Source organism: Heliangelus exortis, chromosome 1 (genome assembly GCF_036169615.1).
Source record: "Heliangelus exortis chromosome 1, bHelExo1.hap1, whole genome shotgun sequence".
In the NCBI taxonomy this organism is placed as follows: Eukaryota; Metazoa; Chordata; class Aves; order Apodiformes; family Trochilidae; genus Heliangelus; species Heliangelus exortis.
In genome coordinates, this window is record NC_092422.1 from 17,570,364 (window position 1) to 17,578,703 (window position 8,340).

An 8,340-nucleotide genomic window follows, 5' to 3' on the forward strand; every position below is an offset into this window, starting at 1 on the left:
GGGAGAGCGTGAGAGGAAGGGAGTGTAAAGATAACGACAGATATGTACGGTTTTTTCTGAGAAAATTCGTATCTGTTTAAGATAACACAGTCCTGTTTCCATCTTGTCAAATCCAGGTATTTGAAAGGCCCTTAGAAAAAACAAAACAAACAAAACCCAAAACAAAACAGACAAAAAACAAAGCAAAAAAATCCCAAAACAAAGCAAAGCAAAGCGCAAACATCAAAAACCCCACAACAAACAAACAAAAAACCCCGAACCCAGGCCGTTTCTCCTTAAAATTTTTAACGAGTTATTGGCCAAACACAGAAGGAAGAACCGGTAGTTCCTGGCTTTTTGAAGTTTATTTTCAAGTGCGATTGAAATGCTACAGCAGTGTCCTGCAAACTAGCAGGCTCTTAAGGAGCTGCAGATATTTGTCAGTGTGAAGACCTACTTCGGAAAGTTTTCTGTTTCCAAGGAATGCAGTTGCTGAGGAAACAATTTACTTGGGGTTGAAAAATCCCTGACCAAACCGGCATTCTCCATCTTGCACACATGCACATCAAATGAAATGAGTATTTCTCATCTTCTTAAATACATTTTCTAAAGAAAATGTGCAGCACAACTACAACAACAGCAGTACCTCTGAGTGAAACATGCACGTCTGTGCTTGTTTAGGGTACCAGTATAACGGCTCAAATGATAAAGCAGTTTCCAGCTAAATTCTTCTGCCCTTTGTCTCCACTTCCTAGAATAAAAATAATACCAGGGAAAACCTTTAGTTAAAGTCAATGGCTGAACTGACCTCAGGTTCAGGAAGAAGAGGTACAAATTTCTAGCAGAAGCAACTCAATCTTATACTTGAAAGATGTGGAACTGACATCCACTATGGTTTAAACATTAGCCTCTGTCTCTGTGGCATCTGTCTTTCTGCCACCACTCATTCTTACCCTTGCACTTCAGATCCATGGAACCTGCATTATAGGACCATAGGAAAATTAATTTTGGAAGGGATCTCAGGAGGTCTCTAGTCCAACCTCCTGATAAAAGTAGGATCAGCTCTTATCTCAGACCATGCAGTAGTTATACCCCATCAATGGGGCACCTGGCACTTGCTGCAGCAACTCTAGGACCAGACCCAAGGTATATGATGATGTTGAGCTCGACAAGCAGTAAATACCTGAGGCCTGAGACTTCCTGCATTTGCTGACTTCTGTGGGAGTTGTGTGTTCAGATGACGCTCAAGGTTGATGTGTACGGAGTGAATGAGGAAGGGCAGTGGCTCTGGACCTGGCCACGTGTTTGCACTTTGCCAAAGGGGAAGCCTGGAAGCCTGTCTGCTGACATAAGAAAAACTCTAGAAGCAACATCTGGAACTTGTGTGTTCCACTTTCCACATTGATTCAGTGCCCTTTAAAAAGTAAAATGTGTCCCATCTCCATCATCCCAATGTCAAAATGCTTTAAATGCTGGGTATATTTAGCTGCAGCAGAGCATTTTAAGTTTTGCCAAGTATTTTAAGGCTATGTTTGCTGCCAAAAGGTGGGCTTTTTACATTAATAAAAGCATGAAAAAATAGTGAAGACCCTATGGGTCTCACTGTGAAATCACTTAAAGGACATGAGTTTCTTGCAGGGGTCTTATTGGCCTCTCCAAGCTGCCTTGAATCAGGACTTCACTGCACTGCTTTCAGCTTTCTCTTTCATCATGAGGGGAAAATTGCAATATTTAGTAATTTTTTAGTAATCAAAGCTATATTGTACTTCTTCCTTTACAGATGAAGAATGATTTGTGTTTTATTTAGCCAGCATATAAGAAGTTTGATAAACCTGTGAACTAAATACATGTAAGTTACTTCAAAAGTAATCCTCCTATAGTAGCTGCAGCTCTGTGCTATGATGTACATGGGTATATTTTGTTCATTGACATAATTTTAAATTAAAAACAGAGAAGAAAAGGACAGACAAATGCAGAAACTGTCTATTATTGACCAATAAACAATGAAGAAAATTAAAGTTACAGGGTTCAGAAATTCTGTGCCACTAGATGCCTCACTTGGGAATGCAGATACAAAAGAAACATTTTGTAAATACATATTTTGTGTAGTTGTCACAACATAATATCGAGAACCAAGAGTAGCTTTAGGTATAAAGCCTTACTTTAGTTAAGGACAGTCTCTTTGGTAGTGTATATCATCATCTATAATGTCATAATGACAGGCAAAGCTGACTATTCTCTAAGAACATGTAAATAATGAGCCACATATTTTTAAAATACTGGTGTAGGTCAAGTATTCCTCCTGATCACTGTAATCAAACCAGAGTCCGAGATGCCTGGAACTTTTTGACTGAAATTTTAAACTCATTTTCATGTATTTTATCAGACCAAAAATTTGTACAAAACAAATCCAACTTCTTGTTTGTCTTGTGATTCAGAGGGGATAAAAAGGAAGGAAGGAAAAAAACCACCAGAAAACTTTTGTTCCTTTTTCCCATGGCAGAAAAATGGAACTGTGAGGTTTCGGGGTTTTTTTCCTGAAAATTTCCAGTTCCTTTCCAAAGCTTAACATCTCTGATTAAACTCCTGGAACCTCCCTGGCTATTTAGCAGTTCAGAAGGGAGAAAAAAAAAAAAAAATCTAGTCCCTCAGTGTGAAACTGTTGTTGAGAGGTGTCTCAAAGTGCATGCTCTCCTGTGCCACATTTACTAGGGGACAGCAGGCATGCATATGGTACTTTATGATACTACATATGATACTAAATACAAAGTCTCAGATCAGGCCCCCTCCTTTTTGTATGCTGCTCAGGAAGCTGCTCTTCTCCAGCTTTCATTTGCAGTTTAATTTACTGGCCAATGTTCCTTCAGAGATTGTGTTGGCCCTGTTTTACACGCTCTTGGCAAGCCCCAGGACCTCATCTAGCCAGAAGTGACACCCAGAGAGTCACTCCTTTTTCGATATAATTACTTTAATGACAATGTGTAGTATCATAAAAGTTGCCCGTGTAATATCACTGTTTATTTATCATTACAGCTCCTCAGGCATTTGTACTGCTATGACAACCAGTAATTTTTCCCACCTGCAAGGGCCTTACAGGTGGCTCTTGCAGAACAGTTGGGATTACCCTTTCCTTGACTAATGTGGCAGATGGCTGACTCCCTTATCTTTTTGACCCTAGTTTTCCTCATCAATGAGACTTTCCCTTTTTTATTTCCATTTAACTGATGATATTCATTAAATGCCCCAAGAGCAACATACTGGGTGCTTTCCTGATAATATAACTTGCTGATCTCAGTGATGTTCCCTGCTTGATAAGATAGAAGGAAGAGAACAAAAAAAAACCCTATGCCAATCCCAAATGATAACAAAAAGGGACAAAGAGGCTTCTTAGCATTGCCAGTACCTCACCAGCCTGGCTCATTCCAATCCATATAATTTATACTTCTTACCTCAAAATGGACACTGACAGCTATTTTAGCACATAGCTATGCTCTGGAAAATGTGCCTCCCCTACATGCTAGGTAGGTAGGGATAAATCATCATCGGGCACCCATCAAAGCCTCTCAGTTTCTTAAGATGACAGCTCTGGTGGGAAAGGTAGAGCTTCGGCAGCCCAGTAATTTCTGCAACATTGTTATTAATACGGAAGCCGACAGTTTCCTTCTCCCCACTTCCTTGGTTTATTACAAATCATAGAATCATAGAATCGTCTGGGTTGGAAGGGACCTCAGAGATCATCAAGTCCAACCCTTGATCCACTACTGCTGCAGTTACCAGCCCATGGCACTGAGTGCCACATCCAGTCTCTTTTTAAATATCTCCAGGGACGGAGAATCCACCACTTCCCGGGGCAGCCCATTCCAATGTCTGATCACCCTCTCAGTAAAGAAATTCTTTCTAATATTTCATCATACCAGCTGTAGTCTAGTGCATCCTTTGCTCTGGGCAAAGGGGGACAAGAAAGGCTGTCAGCAGCGATGCACAATTGCTGTTGTGATGTTTCTCCTGGAGCAGGCAGCTGCAGTCAGTCCTCTGCTCCGGTGGCACCTAGCCCAGGCTCCGGAAGGACCCAGGGAGGCTTCCAGCTGATTTAATTAGTTCGCTGTTCCCTGCTTTGATGTAATAAGTTCATTGTTCCCCCGTTCAACTTAATTGAGTCATTGTTACCCGATTTAACTGACTGATTGCTGCCTGACTTGATTTAATTAATTGCCGCCTGACTTGCTGAATAAGCAAGCTCCTGCTGCCAGTTGCCAGCACAGCTCATGGCTCCCAACCCATGCTGTCCATCTCTGCTCCTTCTGCTATACCAACCTGCTCTTCTCGGGGGATTTGCTCTCTTATGTCCTTTAGCCACACATTCTGCTGCCTCCTCTCTTCTCCATACTGTTCCTGTAGCTTTTCCCCAACCCAAGGAGCTTCTCTCACTTATCTGTTAATCCTCTTCTTCTTCCTCCTCTGCTTTTCCCTGGGTTTACCCCTGGGCTTGCCAGCAGTTTTCATCCTAGAGCCCTCGTCACTGCATCCCACAGTAACCCACCCTGCTGCAATTAGTATAAAGCTGCTCCTGGGCTATCCCAAAGGCTTTGCATTGCACTTGCTTCATGTGTCCCAGATTGCCCTTCCTGTAGGGGGATTTTTAAAAATCCTGTTCTGTTTAGCAGTCCTACACAGGCAGCAAGAACTTGACTGGTGCTCTCCTTCTTCCTTAATTCCCACTACTTGCCTGAACCCAGTTTTCTCTGCTTTAAGATATTATCCAGAAGCTTATCCCCTTGGTGCATGTTACCTAGCACCACCTAGGCTCTTGGCTCTTCCTTTTTCCTTCTCTGTCACAGATCCATTAAATTCCTTTGAGATTTCTATGTCCACTGACTGCTTCTTAGCTTATTCTCTAGCCTTTTATTTTCACCTAAAATGATCTGGTGATGGTTCCAGTTTCTTGTTGGCACTCCACTCTCTGGCTCTTGCTTCATTCCCCAATCTCCCAGATCTCCCTGGCTTATCCCTCTGCATTGTCCCTCTGTCTCTATTCAGAAGGGAAAAAAAATGAGGTATAGGGATATCTTGACCGATTTTTTTTTTCTGCTGTTCTGCTCCACTATCCATCTGATGCCAGTGCTAGCAGTAGATACACACTTCTGCAAGCAGAGAATTACTGTTATTTAGAGCTGGTGTGTCAAATTGTAAACCTGCATTTTTGTTAATGATCAGTATGAGCCCAGGCTTCAGTTCAGTGCATACAAGTGAAGTTGGCTCTACCTGTGGTGTCAGGCCAGGATGCAGAGCATCTTGTGTGAGCATATATGCCTCCTGGCTTCCCACTGACCAGATCCTGCTTGCCACATCATTCTTTTTGGCCCATCTTCACTCTCCGTATTTACCTGGGTTTGGGTATTTTGGTTGGGCTTTTTTGTGTTCTCAAGTGCCTTGAAAGGAAGTCCAGCATAATCCCCATCATTCAGTGGACAACTGAGAGGTGGCTTCTGTATTCCTGGGAAGAGATTCGGGATCTGTTGCCCCTCCTTCCTCTGGTTCTCTGTTTTCAGTAATTCGTTAGTATTTACTTGAACAGAGGATCTCATTGTCTACAAAGGCACCTCTCTCTTCCCCTCCAGCCTCTAAGGGACCTTTGCTTATCCTACACTGCAAGACTGATGGTCTTCAATTTCACCTGCACTGAATTGACCTGTCTCTGCATTGCTTTTCATGCATGTAAAAGCCATTGTATTCCTAGGGCATTTTTGGTCAGCTCCCTCTGGCTTTCAGATGCCAGATTCCATGGATTTCAAACACCAAAGAACCCGGGAAGATGTTTTGGGAGAGCTTGGTCTTTTTTTTTTTTACAGTCTTCCAAACAAGTTTTTTTTTCACCAAAGCCTGTGTTTTCTTTAACTACAAATTAATTTCATTCTTTTTCTTTTTCTTACAGATCCCTGAACCTGAGTACAGTTCTCTAAGGGAGGCCTAGCACAGTCAGCAGGGCAGGTTACACAGCTTCTGTGTACCCTAGGTAAGGCAACACTTTTGTGTTCCCACTGCTCTAACATCCATTCTCTCCCCTGTACAAGTGACCCCCTTTGAATTCATCTTCACAGGAGGCTATTGTTGGCTTCCACTCATTTGCTTGATTTATAGAGGCGCCTGACTTTACAGATAATATAGATACTGGCAATCCCTCTCACATTACTGGCATATGAGGTTATGACACCCAGCCCTGTTCTCATGAGAGCTGATGCCAAACCTCTCATAAAATGTTATGAGAAAAGGATTGGGCCACAGACTCTTCATTCCATTCTCCATTATGGTAATAAACATGAAAACGAAGTCTAGAATTAGCAGGTATCAGACTCTTCTATCTCCTGCACTTGGTAAGACATCTTTCTGCTAGTGGTTCCATTCACTATGCTGATAATACATGGAAAGTATGGATATTTCAGGCTTTTCATAGTGTGGAGCACAGATTAAGAAAGAGAGAAATGGGGACAACGGTCCTTCCATGTACAACCCACCTTTCCATTTGTATTTGCAAAGCACCCCTGTGGCAAGAACAAGAGTTGCATAGCTGGCTAACATAAGGGAATTATTTATAGCCCTTTGCCTTTATTTTGTGTGAAGTATTTTGTCCATTTTTACTAAAATGTTAATGACAGACTGAGATTATTCCCTTTTTCAGCCCCACCCTGCACTTCAGAGGCTTCTGCTGCTTGGGAAAGAAATGGTATCAGGCACATTGCACATTCCTTCAGAAACTGCAAATGAAGCTAAATCTGTGCAAGTCACTTCACTGCAGGGCTGTCAGGGGTTTTCATTGGTATCACTGCATTGATGCAATTTTCATGGTGTCAATATGCTCTTATAAAGACAAAGACAGAGATAACCCCCCAGATTTTTACAAGATTATTTATGCAAATGATTTTATCTCAAGTGGAGATACAAACACAAAATCAGATGTAACAATTTTGGTGCACTGGCATGGAGAGAAGATTTGTTACCTGCTGCATGTTGGCATGGTTCTTCTCCTTCACATCAGTGGCGTGTAGCTTGGAGAGGTCACTCTGTCACCTGGAATGGCTGTGCTGCCTCCCACAGAGTGGAGGCACAACCTGGAGCATGAACTGGGACATGGAATGCTGCTTCCCTGCTCAGGGCATTGTGAGATATCCATCATGATGCACTCATGAAAGGCTGTACTGGTTACATATTGTGAGGTAGCTGAGGCCTTTTTCCCCACATGTGGAAGTCTGAAGACCTTTCCTCTGTTGTCCTCATTCTGTAGTTTTCCTTCCTCTCCATTTCAAATTACAGATCTGTGGTGAAGGACACAGCATTTCTCTGGATTGCTCTGATGGGAGTCAGTATCACTGGGTGGGTGCATGGTTTCACCCTGTGTCTCCAGAACTGTTGGGGGTCCCCTCATGCTAAGCAGCAGCAGCAAGAACAATTTTCACCAACTTCCCTTTCTGCTACAGCATCCTCCTGGCTTTCCTTAGTGATGTCTATGCCAGATGATTTTTCTAAACACAGGACACCTACTAACATGCCAACCCATTGTTAACATTAGTACAGTGATCTGAAAAGGCCAAATCGTACGCATATTACCTTAGGTACACATATTAACAAAAAACTCATTTCCTTGATGCATACTAACAATGCCATCTGCAAATGTCACCACAGTGTGTTCAAGAGCAGAAAAATTTCCATTTAAATCATGCTGATAATTATCTTCTCTGACTCTGGACAGGGGTGGTTGAATACCCCTGACTTGGAAAGTATTGTTAGATCCTTCTGAAAGGAGGCCAACCTCCAAGGAGCAAGAGGGATCTCACTGGAGGCATTTCATAGAGGCAACATGTCAGGGGTTTGGTTAGAGGGTTCTGTGTAGGTCACAGAAATTTAAAGCAGCTTGATCTCAAATTCTTTACATGCATACACACACCAAAGCCAGGAAGCCACATGTCTGGAAGAGGTGAATAAATGCTGCTGGAGATAGATAACAGAGTTTGGACACAGGAGTTTAACCATTTGAATCTTCCCCGTTTGAGACCCCTTAAGAGACACAAATTTGGGAAAGAATATGTAAATGCAGAGCCATATAAATACTCAAACTGCCCATTTTCCTTACTGGCTCAGTCAGTGTCAGTATGTGTAATCCTCTAATTCATCTACTTTCATGCTATCCATGTATAATACAAAAATCTGGTCTTCCTTTGAAGTTTTGCCTATTTTTTCCTACTCCAACATTATTTGCTATCAAATCTATACAATGCTTTGTGCAGCTGTGCAAAGAGCAATTAACCATATTCTGCAGGACAGAGGCTCTATAAATTAAACCTTAAGTATGAGCTGATAGGAGCCTGC